General features: G+C 47.3%; 1 protein-coding gene across 3 annotated transcripts in view; it reads left to right on the forward strand.

Moving 5' to 3' along the window:
• PPP1R12B (protein phosphatase 1 regulatory subunit 12B) overlaps window positions 1-18,732 on the forward strand; it is a 120,540-nt gene that overhangs the window by 1,696 nt on the left and 100,112 nt on the right. The window lies entirely within an intron of this gene.

The raw sequence follows: 18,732 nt of genomic DNA on the forward strand, positions 1-18,732 counted from the left end.
CGCAGAAGTTAGCCTCAGAATGGCGAACCTTCCCTGCCTGGGGACACGCGCGGTGTTTTGTCTGTGGCATTTGCTGCCGTTGTGTAAATTGACAGGAACGTGAGGGAGCGTGTGGTATCGCTCCCCTTCAGCGTTGGGAAACCTGTTGATATCTAAGACTGGTTCAGAATTTAGCAGGGCATGTGAAATCAGCCTCCCAGATTGTTGCATCTGGTCAGTGAAATGAATCCGATTTGAACCGGGGCCAGCCTCAGGAAGAAAACTTTCTTAGCTCAAGATCTCGTAGATTAAGCATGGAGCGCAGCAGCGGGACCGGGGAAAGAGACACAATCCAAAACTGACATCTGGAAGCAATGTCTTTGTAGAGACCGACGTGTTAGTAGCACAAATAGCAGTAACCGAGTTGATTAGGTTTTCTTTTTTGCTTGGGTGACATTATTAAACAGAAATATTTTGGAGGCTTAAACGCTTGGTTCACGAGCTCATCTGCTTGTGGCTGTCAGCGGACCGAGGAGCAGGGGGCTTTATTTGTTTTCTTCTGGAGTTCCAAAAATAAGCTATAAAGCAAACAGCATAGGGGCTTACAGTCCGTTCTCCAGTATAGCACGTATACGTTTATTGTCACATAATTAAGAAAACACACAAATGTTAGTGAGAGCTGTTTATTGAAGATTTGAGTACTGAAAGCCTTTTGCCAAGGAAGAAGACTGAGCGGAAGGTGGGTGGAAGCATGGCAGAGCCGGGATGACTTCAGGAGGATTTTGCAGCCAAGGCTGCGATGATCTTTTTCAGAAGTGTCAGCGTGTCTTGCTGATGCACGTAGTGGGACGCTCAGCCAAGAGCCTATCATGAAGTGCGTTAGATTCATCAGACGTTGATCAATGGATAATTATTTTTGCAAGGTCAAACTTCTTGAGCATATGGCAAGCCGTAATCACCAGGCAGCCCACAAATACAATTCTGTATATGGAAAGACTTGTGTCTGAGGAGCTACCGAAGTATCGGGTAACGCATCGAACAGTAGCACCTAGGCCCTGGTACTTTGTAAAGCTTTTAGATGAGTGAGTAGTTGAGCAGATGCTAACTGCTCTCCTGCTTGAGTTACTTCTTCAGAGCTTTACAGGAAGGGAAGATGACTTTACTTTCAATTTAATAAAAGCTTTGTTCCGGCGTCCCATTAACGTTCTCTCACCTTTGTGTCTCGGACAATGCTGAGGTGATGTGTGGCCGAAGAGGGGTTTTTGCGCACCCAAATGGAACAAACACTGATTTGTTAGGGGGTTTGTACGTGTGTGGTTTGATTGTATAAATCTGCATCTGATGAAAATGCTTGTCGTCGTGGTTGGAGAGGTTTCTAGCAGTTCCTTATCACTGAACATGTCCAAAATATGTTTGTTCCCATATTATATGGGGACTGATGCTGTGTATGGAAGAGTGTCAGCTGAAGTCCAGTTAATTGACTCTCTAGAGTGCTGGTTGACAAACTGAGGGAATATAGTGCGTGGGAGGATTTTTTCTGTTAAATATCTTCTCGTAGAGCTAGGAACGTAGCATTATGAGATACGGAGCAGATGGTAGTGACTGCCCACCGTTGGTTAACATTTGTGAGACCAAATGGCCGTGCAGTGGGGAAGGTGACTCTACATATTGGAAAGAGTGGGTAACTTTTTTATTTTGGTTAAAGAACGTAGTGAGACTCGCTCTGTACAAGCACATGTCTTTCCAGGTTATGGAAGGCTTAACTAAGTCAATTGACTTAATTTGTCGGAGTCAGCATCTGGTTCTACAAAACGTAAGGCCAATCTCACAAACTGGGTTAGTTTGTTTGAAGCGCGCAGCGGCCCCAAACGTTGTGTGGCTTTCAACAAAGGTAAATTACACTTTCTCTAGTATCTGGGCCACTGTGACTAAGAATAATTGTGTGCTGTCTTGCTAGGTGAGAAACTGTCTGCTATTTATAGCTATGAAGCTGTATTTTGAAAATAACTTTTTAAATTACAAGTGGTGTTCCTGAGCCTCCAGCTTGTCGTCATCCTCTTGGAAGCACTGAGTGCGGCGTTAACCCAGACCAAAGGCTGGCATCAGTGTCTGTTACCCGCACTGCGGCTTCAGCCCCACTTGCATCTTTACCTCAGTGACTTCTGGGTTAACATCGATCCCATGTTATCGATGAGTAATCTAATTTCTTGAATACCATGTATTTTTGGCAATGGTTTTCTGCTTAACACAGAAGGAAAGGAGAGATACTAGCTGGATGTGGGTGAACATTTAGAAATCATCAAGCAAACCACCACCAGCAGGTGAAGCAAAATATTGGTTGCTGTTGAACTTCTTCGGTGTTTGCAGACGGTGGGAAGCAGTCATGTAATGCTTTCTTCCTCCTGAATGGCAGACGAAACCGAAGACTGAACTTTCATGAAAATTGAGTCTTAAGGGGGGAAAAGAATATGAAGCTTCTAGTTGGGAAGGCATCTCCAAATGTAGTAGGCAATGCCTTTCTGTCTGTAAGGACTTTCAGAAATGGTGATGACATAAAAGATTGTTTATCCTTTGTCTGCCCTTTGATTTACCGGCTGTTTCCCTTTTGCCTGTTCCATGGGGAGCTGAATTGCCCATGAAACAACTCCTGAGCCTGTCATTTACAACACTCCTGAAGTAGCTCGGCGCTTACTTTTTTGATTTATTTTCAGGTGCTGGGCAACTGTGGTAATTCAGAAGCTGCTTCATGAGAAGTCAGGTACTTTGCACAGTGATTCTGGCATGGATAACTGAGACTGCAACCTCCCCGGCAGTCCCAGATTAAGTTATTCCTGTTTCTGAGTCAGAGCTGTAAAACCATAGGCATGTCTCGGTGCTCTCCGGAGCTGTATGAAGCAGCATCCATGTCATGCTGAAGTTGACTTTTTTTGATCGCTCTTCAGCAAATTTGGTCCTTTATTTACTCTCAAACATTAGGTGCAGTCCTAGGAAAGCAGAAGGCTACACAGTTTTTGGACCATCCAGAAACACAGCTGAGGGCACGATGTGTTTAAGACCACTCTCCACTACCACAGTCAGGAGAACGTTGTAAGAATCACCAAGGAGCTAACACTGGAACAAAATCCAGGAGATGGAGGAGAAGGCAGAGAGGCTTCATACATGGATTGTGGGTTTGCGCTTTTTCTAGCAAGGAGAGCTCATGATGTGAGAGCGTTAAGCAAAGGTTTGCTTGTTCCTCTATTGGAACTGCAGCAGTAGCTGAAGCAGCATGGATTTGTTTTAGGGGATAAGTGAGATTGTTCCAGCAGTTCTCACCAGAAGGGCAGTGGCTCCTCACACAGAGCCCTTGCACAGTAACAGCTTCTGGGAGGAGTTTTGTAGGCACCAAAAGGTACAAGCTAGCTTGTGCCTAGAAATGTGAAGGTGTTATAGCACTACATGCAACGACACAAATTGAATGACGTGTTCAGTTATTACGCGCGCGTGTGTTTGGGGCATCACGGCTGTTTTTAAGGTAGTTTAGCTTCTGATCTTTTAATTGGGGGTGGTACTGCCATACATCAGGCTGTTTTTAAGACTGGGTGGCTGCATTGTCTAAAAATACATTAATCCTTAGAAGAGAAGGTTATCTAGGGACAGTCAGACCTTTTCCACCGTCCTCTGTGAAGTTTCTTTCCAACGATATGCTTCTGTCAGTGAAAACAGGCATTGCAAACTGTTTATACTGTGCTTAATGTCGCTCATCAATCTGAAATTTGACACTGTCAGAAATCGGGTTTATCAATAGGATAATTGTAATACTTCTGTTTGGGCTTCGCTCGTAAATGGGAGTGCGACGGTATGTTCTGACTGAAGTGAGAGAGCTTGGAACCAGCTAACGTACAACAGGAACGTGTTAGACAAAGCTAGTCAAAATCCCAAGTGCTCTTTTACCAACCTAACGCTTTTATTTTCTTGCTGTGGGTGCACTCAGTCCCTTTTTTGGCTTGCTGTTTTGTCCTTGTGCGTTAGTTCAATTGTCTGTCCCTTGCATCTCAGTTCAAAACAACCTCCTAAGTGGGCAAAATTAACTCTAGACTAAACAACCCAACCTTGAGCTGAAATGAGTTAGAGGCTCGGAGGACTGCTGCTCGCTGCAGCGCTCGGGGAAGCCTTCCTTTGTTTTGTTCGGGGCAGTTTCTCAGCTGGTTCCTTAGGCTTCGGGAAACTGAAGCCAACCACAGCAGTCACTCAGCTACTGGGAGGAAACGCACTCTGGTGCCGTAAGTAGATGGATATTTGTGATGGGAAGTGCGCATCTTCATTGTTTCCTTCCTCAGCCTCTGTTTATCCTATCTAGTGATTAGATGAGTCAGGCTCTGTTTCTCCCCATAAACAGTGGGCGAGGGACCTGACAGAATCTTCAGCTACAGTTTCCTTTATGGCAGCCACCAGAAGTGGCGGCCCTGGTCCCTCGTGCTGCCCCGTGGAAAAGTTTTGTCTCTGCAGCAGTGCTGCTGGGCACTCCAGAGCTCCGGTCCCGTTTGGGAAGCGAAAGTAGTCTGGGGATGCCTTGTTGTGCTCAATGCAGGTACCCAAAGCTTTCCGACTTGTACAAGTGAAATTCTTGAGCCTACGCTAGAGACAAGTCATCTTGTCTGAATCAACATTGCTTGATAAGGTTGAAAGCTGGCTCAGCCAGAGACGGGACCGAGCACTGCCCGCGGTGCCGGGGCTGGTGTGCTCGTGCGGGGCTGCAACCCGCCGAAACGCTCAGGGCAGCGATTTTGTGCCCGACTCTCTCGGCTGTAACCTCGGGGAAACTGCAGCATCCCGGCAATTCATAACGCCGCTCGCGCATCTTAATGGTGGACGTTAGGGGCCGGGGGCTTTTTCTCTTACAAAGAGTTTTAGAGACTTAAAATTCAGTGGAGGTGGTGTGGGGGCTCGTGAGACGTCTTAGTTTCTGTATGATGTCCTGAGATAATTACTGGCTAATGTTACGATATAAGGCTTTGGGGTTGGTGTGCCGGCTCTCAAATGAGGATTATTATATCCCATAAGTCAAAAAGGCACGTCAGGCTGTACATTAGAGCAACCCTTGTAAGAAGGCTGGGAGAAGGGAATACTGTGCGAGTAGTTGTATAAATCAAGGGGTTTTACTTTCTAACTCTTTAATACAAACGAGGGCAGGGGGAGCATTAAATACTCTGAAATATCTGCGCTGCTTTAAAAAAAAATTGCCTTTCTGCACAGGGCTGGGATAGAAAATGTGCTAAAAGGAAACCCTAAAAGAGACCCTTTCAGGGGAATTGTGGCCCCCAGCCCTGGTTGCAAGCTCTCCGTAATGAGCGAACTGTTTGACCTAGTGCTTACAGCAGGGCCCTAGCACGGTGAAGGTGCCCAGGAAAAATCCTGGGGTCTGAGTGGGCAGTTTATTTTCAGCTGTCCTGAAGGGAGGTGCAACAGCTGTCCCGGCGATCTCCTTTATTGGGCTGCAGCAAACTGATCTGCGCGGGGCCCAAAGGTGCAGCTCGGAGGAGGAGGTGTTCGCTGCGCCTTGTTGGGAGCACTTCGCTCCGTCAGAACTCAGAGGGGGTGATCTGGTGGGGATTTAGGCACCTATTTTTATGGGGCTCGCTTCAGCATGAATGGATTTAAGGACAGCTTCACGGCGCAGTCCATACAGGCCTGTGTAGGGAAATGTTTTCAAGCTTTTGTCGTTTTCTTGCCCGTGGAGGGCAATGTGGTGTGCCGGTGCTGCCGAATCTCTGCAGAGCGAGGCTGTGATAGAGCTCCTACCTGCAGAGCTTCGAGGTGCCAGATCCGATTTCCTCCCCTCCCTCTCGAGATGCATCTCGTGCTGTGGTGGAACAGGCCTCTTTGGCACAGGACTGTTCTGAAATACTTAATTCTTAAAATGTGTTTGTCACAGGAAAATTGCGCTCCTAGATTCCCAGGGTAGTGCGAACGCTATCCCACGCTGCTGACAGCTGAATCCCGGGAGTCAGGCCTCTGTTTTCCTATCGAGCTGCTGAAAATTATGAACATCAAAATTCTCGGTTCGGACACCCACGCAGCTTCTCGTGACAGCGCTCATCCATAATAATTACAAAGTACAGTAGTTACAAATTAGCATTATTTTAGAAAATACAGGTAAGTACACTATTGTTAAATATTTTCACGTTAAATAAATTTTCTGGAAGATCATTCTCCTTCCAGCTTTAAGCTCTCAGCTCAAATAGTCTTTGTTCATCTAGAATAACTGGGAAAAAAAAAATCACTCGTTAAGAATAAATGGTGTGAAATTTTTTTGGTATGCTGTTTCTTCTCAGTCGCTTCTTTCTTGTAGCTGAAAAAAGTGGAACAGTCTTAACTTGTAAGAGTCTCACTGGAAATGTTTCCATAATACAATAAGCTGACCTTGCAGAGGGACACAAGCAATTTCAGCATTGCTTTTCCAGCATTCAGCCTGCTCATAAATCTTCGTGAAATGTACAGAATGCAGAATGACCACCTGCCATTAGCCTTTTATGTGTCACTGCCTTTTCAGGGTAAAACTAAACCTAGCCCCTCTGTGCTCCTCAGCTGGAGCATTGATTTGCCACAGCGATTGCTCACCATCCATTTCTGGCATCTGTCTGAAGCCACCTCCTATTTATAATTTGTCATTCCTCGCCGTCTTAGACGGTTAATGCTGTTCCGCTACAAAGCTTTGTGCTTTTTACGCCTGAAATCGTGTGACAGCAGCAACCTGTGGTACAAGACCTTCTCTAAACACAACTGCTGGTGTAACAAGGTGCAAGGACTCTAGCAGGGATTTAGTGAGCCCATGCCGCTTTGTGGGGCTTTGCTGGCCTACCCGGCTTGTGTCTGTTTAGTTCAGCCTTGTAACCATAACGCTGCAACCCACATGGATGTAAAGCAGCTTGAAGCTGCTGTAAATACAGCACCACAGCCCAAAGGGATGTAGAGCAGCGTGAAGCTGAGGGGCCCGCACACGGAGCTGCGCCGAATTAACCGAGCTGTTCCTTCGGCCGAGTGGGTGCATCCCGGAGCGGCGCTGCAGCTGTTCATCCTGGGGGCAGGGGACGAGCAGGGTTTCTCTTCCAGGATTTGAACTCATGAGTATCAGCTTTACCCAATCCTATTATTAATTACTGGTCTTGAGTGACAACCTGATACTTGCTGCAAGACGTTGAGAGGGGTTTCTCCCTTGGAAAATTGCTGGGGCTGTGAGTGGCGCGGCTGAGGCAGTGCCCTGAGTTACACCTCGGACAGATCCCGCTGCTGCCAACGGGAGTCTTCAGAACACTTATCTTCCTCAAATACTTCTGGGGTTTTGAAGGATGAAACGTTCTAAGTTTTTATCTTAAAGACAGTTTTGTTCCCCGGTTTCTGTAAGCAAGATGTGTTCTCAAGTGCTGACAGTTTCTTGTGTGGGTAGCAGCTAGGTCTGAGGCGGCTGGCTGTGTTAGCCCAGCCTGCACTCCTCCAGGAAGAGCTGCGCATCCTGAGCCTGGGGCGGAGGTTAGCTGCACCTGTGACAGTCACAAACACTGCAGGGTGTTTAACTTTTGTATTTATTGTTTTAAGTGGTGCGATCATGCCAGCAGAAGTTCCTGTGTTAGCAAACTGCAAGCCCTTGCTTGAGACTTAAGATCAATGTTGCAGACGATGTTTGTGCTGTTGGTACGATCTACGTGTTGCACTAATACAACCATTTCAGTTGCTAAAAATGATTATACTGGCAAAGATGCTTTCAAAGCAGTTTGATAGCACCATCAGGATGCTGCATGCTAGCCTGTTACCCCAACACCTTCCTTTTTTGATAAGAGGTGTGTTTTTAAGCAGTCTACAGCAAGCACCAGGGCAGCTCAGCTGACTACCCGCTGATACCCTCATCAGTCACATGAGCTTTTAGGGGAGTCTGCTTACCACGTGCAAGCTTTGGAAGGAAGAAGTTGTGTTCATAATGATTGTTTCAATGACATTTGAGAAGCAGAAAGTCAATATTGTGTATCAGAATCTCCTCCAGATGGTTACGCTGGTAGACTCCAAAGACAGTTATCTTGTCTGCCGCTCATCCTTCCCCTCTGCATCCCAGAGCTTACTGCGTGGCCTTTCCAGGGGACTAACGTGGGGCTGGCAGGCCCGTGACTCCCTGGATCGTGCTTGTGTGATGGGTAGTGCTTACAAAAGGAATGTCCCTTTACTAGTGTCACCTTTGAAAGGTGGCAGTGCCAGCAGTCAGCTCCCTCCCCAGCCATGGATGCACCCTGCCTGGTCCCAGACATGATCAGGGACCGTACCTTCTTCCTCATCTCGTTGTGGCTCTGATATAGCACCGTGCAGCCAGAAGGACCTGTCTGCTCTTCCTGGGGACTTCCCTTAGTCTGTTCCTTCTAGTATGCACCTCCTTGTTTTACCAGACTGCTCACCTGCAGCACTGCTGTAGCTATGTGCACTGCGTGAAGCTTCAGACGTGCTTGCCTGGAGCTCTTCGTGGTGACTGTCAGACACCCGTGCACACAGCAAGCCAAACATTTTTCCTGTGTTCCTTATGCCCCTGATATTTTTCCTTCTTTAAAAAAAAAAAAAACTTTCATTTTGTGGGTGAGGTCCCCTGGCAGTAGGGAAATGGAAGTGGTTCCTTCTCGTTAACTTGTCTCCTAACTTCAGAGTTCAGTCTTGCAGGAACGCACTTAGGGAGCAATTGCTGTTGTCCCATACCTGCAGGGCCTTTTTGACTCTTAGTTGCAAACTTGTACAATGAATTAATGAACTAATTCAAAGATTTTTAGCACCAGGTCAGTTTTAAGGCACATTTTGACCTCTTTTCTTCAGGAGCAGGCACCCAGTAAGTACTGCTGCCAGGGAATACCTCCCAATGGCGACGATGTTTGTCGTTCTGTTTCTTACTGCCACTTGGTAAATGCTGCTCACCCTTCTCCCAGGCTAGACATCGGTGGCTTTTAAGGCTAGGGATGTTGTCTTCTCTTATCTTGGCCGCCTTAATTTATTAATGTGCTTAGCAATTGTCTTCCAGTTGCTGGAGCATGCTTCTCGCTGCTCCCATGCGCAGAATGGCTGACGCTACAGGAAGCGCTGTAGAGCTGAACTCTTCTTTGGCTTGCTTCCACTTCAGCGGAGCCCTTTTACTCCCGGCCCAGCTGCCAGTTTAATCAGCAGCACTGCTGCACTTCCCATCCTGGCTGTTGCTCGGTGCTGTCTGTGTGGAAAGGGGTGCGGGTCTGCCCCTGGGTGAGCGGCTGTGGCTGTTGCAAGCAGCCCACGGGTGACGGCTGCTCAGCGCCTGTAAATCCACCTGCAGGAGCGAGGAGCAGGAGTGAGGAAAATAGCGCTGCTTGACAGCTTGTTCTGTTTTCCTCCTGTAGTCCAGGTGGGATCTGGCTCCTCTGTGGTTTGTTTGCTGCTCTTGCTTGGTTCCACGTGTGGCTGCTGCACGGGGCAGCTGGCTGCTTCCTGCAGGTAGGGAATGCTCCAGGAGCTCGGACTCCCCAGAGCCTCTGGCCTTGTCTCCAGTCCCTTTGTCACCTGCCTGCTTGCTGCTGTTTGTCTCCCAGACCCTCTATCACTTAGCCAGAGAGCAGCTAATTACCTGTTTCGGGGAAAATCTGGAACACAAAAGGGGAAGAAGAAATTGGGGATCAGCTGCAGTGAAGTGACTAAGTCCAGCAGAAAAACATTGAATCCTCACGCCTTCTGGAGAGCAGAGGAACAACACAGCTGTGCGCTCACAATGAGCCCGCACCATGCCCAGTGCACGATGAGCTGCATCTGAGAGCCTGGCCGCGTTAAGACCATTGGCGCTCTGGGCAGAGGCTCTGCATGTGTGCCTTCCAGCTTTCAAGTGAGATTATGCACGCCTCTCCTTCTAGAGTCTCCCTTCCTTCCCTGTTCTCTCACAGACATTCCTCTCTTGTCTTAGATGTGGGACTGGAAGGTGGAATATATTTGGAGAGATGTGTGCATGAGGACACGTGTATTTGCTACAGACAATGCAACTTAGGCAAATTCTGCTGCTTATACCTATGGGAAGAGGGGGCCTTTCGATAACAAAAACAGAGAATTGATAATTTAGGAGAATTTTAATCCTAATTATTTCAAAACTGAAAGAACGGTATGCTGTTTCTTGTGAAATATCTTTTACATGGGGTGGCCTGCATGCTTTCTCCTCTGCACAATAAGTGACTAATAAATCTCTGCTGTATTCAGGGAGCACACAGTATCTTCTTTTTTTCCTGGGGAGCATTAGGAGAATCTGAGTCTCAGATGCAGCTCAACTAAGGAGTTTCAAATGACAAATCTGTCCCAGATTGGCCATTGTGTGCTGGATAACTTTGTATCGCTTCTCTGCGATAACTGTGTCTGCATGCCTTTACTATTTCCTGTACAAAGATGCTTAAAAAAAAACTATTCAGCTTCCTGAGCTCTTTCAAGCTGCGGTATTGACAGAAGAGGTTCCAGAACTCCTCAGGCAAACGACGGAAAGCATCAGGTCTCCAGCACCCGGCGCTGTTTGTTCCAGAGGAGCTCGCGTGCCGTTACAGTTGTGTGTAGCGAATGACTTGAAAGCAAGGCGAGAGGCAGAGGACCGTCCCCGCAGCAGCGGCGTGGTTCCCACGTCGGTGGGCAGTGACAGCTCTCCTTGTGACAGCAGCGTCCAAACGAGGCGCCAAGAAGAACCTGGGGAAGGAGAAACCTGAAGGGGTTTCCCAGAGGAGTCAGCAAGCGTGTGGAGAGGAGAAGGCTGGTTGGGGTAGTGCTTCTGGCAGGAAGATTCCCTGCATGATTATCCTTTATAGGATAATTAAAAAGGCATTATTTATTACAGGTAGTTAAGAAGAGAAATAAGATAGAACAGAATATGGCCAAATATATTCTCAAAGGTTAAAGCGGTAGTTTTAATTTTAAAACTCAGTGATTTTTGGAAGCCAAGTAATATAACACGACATAAATGGTGGGCAATTATACCTTGTATTTAACAGGCATTTTATGGAATTTTTGGGTAACTTGTTGCAGCAGCACAAAGATTTTCTCAGCATCCTCTAAGCCAGAAAGACAAATGTGTATGTGTATGGGATAGCACCTTGGTAATCCATGATTTTGGGGGCTTTTTCTCTGTTCCTGGCTTACTGTAGCCTGAACTAATGTATCTGACTAACCACAGTATCTGAGTATTCTTGCGAAGGATGTGTTTCGTCTTTGCAATTTGTACCAGCTTTTCTTTCTTGGATGACTGACAAACAGAATTTGACCTTCGCAGCTCTAAATGGTTTGTCTTTTAAATTGATATCACTTGAGTTATTCTGAACAAGCATTCCCTCACGCTGAAAAAGATAAGTGGTAAATTCGTCTGTCTCTTGATGAGAGCCTTCAGGACTGTGCCAGCCTGTGTGCCAGCAGAGCCAAGGTTTAAACTTCAGAGCATATTGCAGGAGTTATTTTTGATCCCTTATTAATAGTGGCTATAGAAAAAGCCCTTTGCTTATGGCCAAATATTGTCTTATAAGTGTTTCAAGTATTGGCTTGTCTTCAGTCTATGACTCTATCAGTACACAAAATCCATTCTTCTCCATTTAGCTAGGTGCTGTTAATCTTTAAGAAGATTATTCGACGTTGCAGAAAGCGAATAAGGAACAAAGAATTGATTGTAGTCATTGGCAGTGGATCCGCGTGCTGACATTATAGCCGGCTTCCTGCAAATTGTGCTGGTGACTTACAAATTGAAGCCCCATCCAAACCCAGAACTGCTGCATTAGAGAAAACAAGACATTTCAGTGTAACTTGATCCCGGGGTTATCTTTTACAAGAAAGTGTTAGGGATTGAAACCCTCACAGTCTTGGTGGTTTGGGGCTGCCTGTGGACAAGGCTAGGGGCTCTTTCCTTGTCGGTTTTGTTGCCGTGGTCTGGTCTCAGTTTCTCTAAGCACTTTTCTCTTCTCTGCTTTATCCAAGCTGTTTTCCTAATTCTTTAAGGGGTGCTGTCATAGTTCTCCATCTGTTACCTGGTGCCGAAAGCTGCCTCTCTTCCTCTACATCGTCTTTGGCATTTTGTCGCTTGCTCTTTCTTGGGCCTCCTGTCTGTGCTGCCTTGATGGTGAAGGTGGCCTGCAGTTGTGGAGTTACCGATGTGTGGCTGGAAGAGATCACAGAAGACCACCTGGTCCAGTCCTCTGCACCAAGGCCCCATCAGATTTATCAAAAATATTTTCAAAAGATACTTAACCAGTCCATTTCTGACCATTTTCAAAAAGTGCACGTCTGCATCTCCCCTGGAAGCCTGCTCCAGCGCCAGGCAAGCTGCTCAGTTAGGGAACATTTCTCAGCATTTGACTGAATTCCACTTTTCTGTAAGTGAAACTGAATTCTTTGTTTTGCTTTGGGACTATGGAGAAGGAGCCATTGCTTTCCCTTTCACAACAGTCCTCCCGGTACCAGAAGGCTGTTCTCTTCAACGTTTTTTCTTTTACCTCGTTACAGCTAGTTTTATTTAATCTTTCCAACTAGCCGGTGTCTTACAAGCTTGCAGTGAGCCTTGGTCTCCTCTGGGTTTCTTAGGAGTGTCCAAATGTGTTGCTCTCAAACTGAGTGTCATATTTAAGTGGAGGTCTCTCCAGCCCTGCAATAATCTTCTTCAGCGCCTTGCAGCTCTTGTTGGCTTTAATGTATTCCAGAATAAGACTTGCTTTCTTCTGCAGCAGCACCCCACTGAGTCATGCAGCCAAGCCTTAATTATCCAGTGGGGGTGGAGGTGAGGGGATGAGAAAGCAAAATTAAAGTAATGGTGTAGATCACCGATTCCGTGACAATGTAAGTAGTAAACGCTCCTTTTGATGGGGTAAGTTAAGACGTTAAGCAAGCTCCGTGCTCCCTGGAGTGCCTGAGCTGCCGTGGTGTTGAGCGGTGGCCCCGTGGCCCAGCTGTGGGCAGGGGAGCGCTGTGCCGTGCCCTCGGGATGCTGCACGCCCTGCTGCTCTCAGCTCAGCCCGTCCCAAATGGAGCCGGTGACGGGCAGTGGTCGCCTCTAATGCCACGTTCTTTTCTGTCCTCGTTTTGCCTTAGGGTGCTGCATGGCTCCCACCTAAACGCAGGAACTTCCCAGCTTTGCTTTGTCGTGAGAACATTTCTCTGGATGGCTCTGAATCTGAATTCAGAGCTCTCTGCCTTCTCCAATCTGGTTTCATCTCACACCACTAAAACGGGATTTCTGCCCCCCCAGGTTGTTGAAAAAATAGCACAGAACTGGGCCTTAAAGAGCTGCAGCAGCAGCACGGATGGGAGCGTTTGCCCAGGCTCACGGTTTTATTGAATCCAGTGCTGTCCTGCTGGTTACAGCCGGGTGCAGAGCGAGCGTCCTGCTTTCTGCAGACCTCGTCCAGCTTGTCCTCTTCTCATCTTCTGAATTCCGTAGCCAGTCTTTTTCCCAAAACACTGTTTGTGTCTCCAGTGCCCTGCAAGTATTACAAGCCACATTTGTGGTGCCACGTAAATCTGTAAGGAATGCTTTTGAAGAATGGGGAAAGTCATTTGTTTCTGGTTTTTCCTTTAAGATATGCTGTTTCCATTTCATGTCCCATTTGTGTCTGTTGCATCCTTCTCAGGTGGGGAGGACTGGAATCTTTCACAATACCAGAAGCACACTGTACCATCTATTTATATAGAGGCCTAATGATATTTTCTGTTTTGTTCCATTCCAAATAATTTCTAGAATTTGCTTTGATTTCTGAGCTCGGAGCTGATGTTTTCCTACAGCTATTTGTTATAATCCTAAGAGCTTGTTCCTGAATGGCAGTAATAAGCTCGGAGCCTTTCATTTTGTTGTGTGACACTAGGTGTATTTTTTGCCTGTGATTCACTCTACAGTTATCCGCATTGAATTTCATCTGCCATTTTCTCAGCAGTTGCTCAGTATTGTAAGATTCTTCTGCCGGTTCATCCTTTTCTTTATTCTCTTGAATAGTTTCATCAGCAAACTTTGTCCCCTCAGTCATTGTCTCATCTTCCAGATCCTTTGTTCAGTACATTGAGCAGCACAGACCTCAGGAAAGATCACCGGGAAGAAAGTCTATTACATACTCTTCAGGGCTCGCCCCACTGTGAAAATATTTCCAATCATGCAGGGATCTTCTCTCTTATGCATGCAGCGTCGTGTCTTTAAGAGCCTTGGTGAGGGGCCTGGTGAGAAGCCTTCTGGAAGTCCCCGTGGGTTATATCCCCTGGATCTTTCTTGCCTTCGTGCTCGTTTACCCTTTGAAGAGCTCCAGTGGGTTCGTGTCGTATGGCTTCCCTTTGTGAATGTGTTGGGGACTCCTCCATAGTATCGGTTATCCATGCATTCGTTATTCTGCATTATACCATCTTCATGGAATCATTGAATGGTTTGCGTTGGAAGGGGCCTTAAAGCCCATCTAATTCCACCCCCTGCTATGGGCACACCACCTCCATCCAGCCTGGCCTTGGGCTCTGCCGGGGATGGGGCATCCACAGCTTTTCTGGGCAGCCTGTGCCAGTCCCTCACAGCCCTTATAGGAAAGAATTTGTTCCTTAAATCCAATATAGATCTATCCTTTTTTAGGTTAAAATCATTTCCCTGTGTCCAGTCATCCCGCTCCCTGACAGAGAGTCCTTCCCCAGCCCTCCTGCAGCCCCCTTTAGGCACTGAAAGCTGCTGTGAGGTCTCCCCGGAGCCTTCTCTTCTCCAGGCTGAACGCCCCCAGCTCCCCCAGCCTGTCTGCTAATGTGAGTACTGCTTCTGTGAGTACCAGCAGCGTGGTTCTTCTTGGGTTTGATGAACTCTCTCCCTTTCTCTGTTCCAGGAGCTCCCTTACTTCCTAGTGGATCCTCCTGTCCATCTTCTCAGCCATCCGGTGAGGTGCTTCCCACTTGCCTGTTTGTCAGGTCCCGCACATAGCAGTGACGTGACTTCCAGGAGTAATATCCAACACCTATTTGTTCAGCTTTCTAATGCTAGCCATTTTGTTTCTAGAGCCTCTCTCACATTCTCATGGCTGTGTCTTGCCTTCAGCTGGTGAGCCACCACGCAGCTGATGGTTATCACCGACCCGGCTGTCTGTGCCTGGCCATAAAATCACTTGCTCATGGCCTGCCTCTTGCTTCAAGCTGGGAACCAAGCCTGCACCCAGATGTGCCTCTGTGCTCTCAGGGCCATGCAGTCACGTTCCCAGCAGGCGGACCCACCAGCAGGGTTGTTCCCCCAACCCCAGTGCCTTCCTCCACTGAGCTCTTCCCCTTCCTTCCCAGCTAGCACAGAGACAGGGCTGCTTTGTGATATCTTTGGGTCTCCCGCGTGATGCTCACTGCTTCTTTCCTCTTCAGCTGGCAGGGGGTGAGCCACTCGGAAGTGAGACTGCTTTATGGCTTTGTCAACAAACCCTGCCCTCGCCTCAGTTTTTCCCATTGACCAGGAGTGGCAGTTTAAGGATTGCCTGCCGCCAGCTCAGTGCACACAGATGACACAGTGCAATAAAGGTGGAAATTGCCATCTTCTAGCTGGACTTCTGCCTGGTTTTGGTTTACTCGAAGAATGAGTAATTGCCGCAGTTCACCTGTTGGCCCAGTTACTCTGCGTGGCTGCTGCTTCTGCAAATAGTTCTAGAGGTGGAGAGCTTGCTGTCCCCAGCCGCTCGTCCCGTGGCCGTGTGGGTTTGTTGCTCAGTCCTTCCCTGGCTGCGGCCTTTTTCGGCATCTGCTCACCAGGGCTGTGTGACACTTAAAGCCCTGGCGGAGCACTCAGGAGTTCGTACGGGGCTGGCGGTATCTAAACCATGCAGGGCATGTGCGCGGCGCTGAGCAAGTAACTGGCTGTGTGCGTCTCTTACAGAAAACGTAAAGGCTTGTTTTGGGTCTGTTTCTTTGATCACAGAGACCACGGCTCTCGATTAGACTCGAAACGTCGTTAATGTCGCTGGGGAAAGTTGACACCGTAGCTCTGTCCATCTTTCAAACCAGCAAGATATCTGGTGTCGTGCTTTGACAAGAGTTCAGTGCGTGGCAACATCCTTGGTACGCTTTCAGTGTCAGTTACTCCGTGCAAGTGTCTGTGCAGGTCTCTAGCGGAGAACTGTCATTCCAGCAGCGCTTGGCCCTCTCTAGGGGCTTTATTCTACAGGTCGTTTTCTTTATTTGCAACCACCTCTTTTTATAGGCTCCCCAGGGCAGCAGGCACAGCACCCAGCCTTCTGGAATCCAAGATGTATTTGGACAGTGCTCCAAGACGTGGTTTAATTTTTAGGTAGCCCTCTGTGGAGCCAGGAGTTGGACCCAGTGATCCCTGTGGGTCCCTTCCAGCCTGGGAATTCTGCGGTTCCGTAGGTAGCACCAGAACACAGTCCCTGACCTCTGTTTAGACTTTCATTGGCAGCATGAAGTGAATAAGCTCAGAAGCCAGCCCATCAGTGAATGACTTTGTGGCTGGTGGCCATGCTGAGATTTGCTTTAATTTATTTTATACAGGATTTAAAAAAAAAAAAAGGAAAAGAAACCCTTTCTTATGCATTGGGAAGCCCTAATAGCATTAATTGATATTTTTTTTCCTTGTGAATAAAGGCAAGTTCAAAGAAACTCTTCCTGAAAGTGCAGTTGACGTTTGAAAACTAATCTTAATCAGATTCTCAAACCTATATTGAGCACACACCTTTATTCAGCGTTAGGAGTTCTCGAGAAGTTTGTTACAGAGCAGCTGTGCAGACTGTCATAAAGCCGTGAATTCCTCTAGTCTTTCACCTACCAATGGAAAAATTTCTGCCAGTTTAAAAACTTCTGCCATAGTTCAGATCTGAACTGCTGTATTTAGGTAGTATTTTGCTATGTTTTAAGAAAATGTATAGCTTAATTTGCTATTACAGAAGTTATTTGAAGGTTTCCCTAGTGTTTGAAAGACAATATTGCCTTAAAGCTGCACCATGTTAAATAATGCTGTAAACCCAAGTAACTGCCCTGGAAACCGTTCTGGTCCTGCCAGGAAGAAACATGGAATCACTTTCTTTTTAGAAAGTCTTCTTTATCCAGCGCTGCCTTTGCTCCACCACTTGTTGCACTTCAGAAAAAATAAAATTGTGAGTTCTGTGATTGGCACTGGGCTGCTTCCCGCTGGGAATTAAGACACTTCACGGCGCTTCAGCCCCTGTGGATAGTGGTCTCTTGTTCAGGCAACAGGCAGGAAGAACAGAAAAAACTGAGAATAATTCCATGTGTACTTGCGTGTGAAGGCTCTGAGTTGCACAGAGCAGGAGACTTCTGAGCAAGCTCCTATGTGTCTGCCCAGGGACGATTTTTGCTGAGCCCTGGGAGCGCAGGGGACTGGGACGTGGGGAGTGTTTGGCTTCCTGAATCTACAGCTGCAAAGAAGAGCAGTTAGCTTTGTCCAGACATTGCAGGGTTGGGAAATGAGAATGAATAGGTGGATTAACTGAGTGTATATATATCTGTATATCTTCCTTTTTATAAACCAACTTCTTTTTTTTCTGGCCACAAAGGTGAGGTTCAGATCTTGAAACAAAAACTGCTGTGACTGCAAGATAATGATGTGCACAAACACCAAGAGCATAGTGTTCTGCTTCTGAATAACGTATCGATCAACAAAAGGAAACTTCTCTAGCTTGTTATTTGCAGTCATGTTTTGATGTCTCTGCGTATAGCTGCTGTTTTCATATTAGCCCATGCTTAGTGCAAAGTGGGCACTTGTCAGTGTTTGCGGGAGCTCAGGGTACTTCCCCTGTGAGAGCTTTGGTGTGGGTGTAAAGAAGAGCTGGGCTTCTGTGAAAGCAGAACTAGCTCTGGGGTGACTTTTTTGCTTTTTCTGTAGGAAAAAACAAAAGGATTTTGGTCATATATAGCAGGAGACGTCTTGACATAAGCACAATATCCAAGTAAATGGTTATATGGCAGCTTAAGAGTGAAGTAGTCTTGCGCTTCCACTTGCTTATAGGCTTTTCAGACTGCTTGTAGGCTTTTCATACCAGTGCAGTGCTCGCCTGGTCCCACTGTGAGCCAGTTGAGCTCCTGGGGCTGCCAGACGTGTGTCTGTGCCCCTTGCTGCGGGGACAGGGCTGCTGGACTTCAGGGCTGGGCTTCTTTTGGCATCGGCCCCTCCTCGCTGCTCTGCAGCCCCCGGCGGGGGCATGTGTCAACCCCGCGCTGCAGGAGGCCGCGCCGGGCCGGCTGAAGCTGCTCTTGGGTGGCATCTTGGAAATTCAGAGCATGCGTTGATGTGATATATAGACGGTTTCTGCCATCAGCTATTTCGCTGGCTTTGTGGAAATGCCTGCAGGGGCTGCGCTGACAAGGTGCGGTGTTACCACTGGCGGGGCACCTGTGGAGCTGAGGGACAAGGGGCTCGTCAGCAGGACGGCTTCTTGCTGAGTGAACCTGCGGCAGCTACACTTCTACTTTCCACACAGTAGTGAAATGCTTGCGAGCTTTTTCATTATGAAATGTTGTTAGTTCAATCAGGAACTAAAACTTCCTTAATTTAAGGGCAGGATTTTATATATAACGTCTTGATCCTGTGCCAGGGAGCGCTGGCTGAGTGGGAGAGAAATGACATGCTTAGTGGTCAGAATGACTAAACTGGTGAGACTTGAAATGCTAATGCTCCTCTGCGCCATTAGAAAACTGGCAGTCCCTGCTTTTTAGTGTCAGAAAGACTTTATTTTTAGCGTTGGCACTTGATCAAGTACTGGACTCGCTGCTGATTGAAATAATGGGTATTAAAATCATGTTGGAATT

The sequence above is a fragment of the Anser anser genome, assembly GCF_964211835.1.
Source record: "Anser anser genome assembly, chromosome: 27".
Classification (NCBI taxonomy): Eukaryota; Metazoa; Chordata; class Aves; order Anseriformes; family Anatidae; genus Anser; species Anser anser.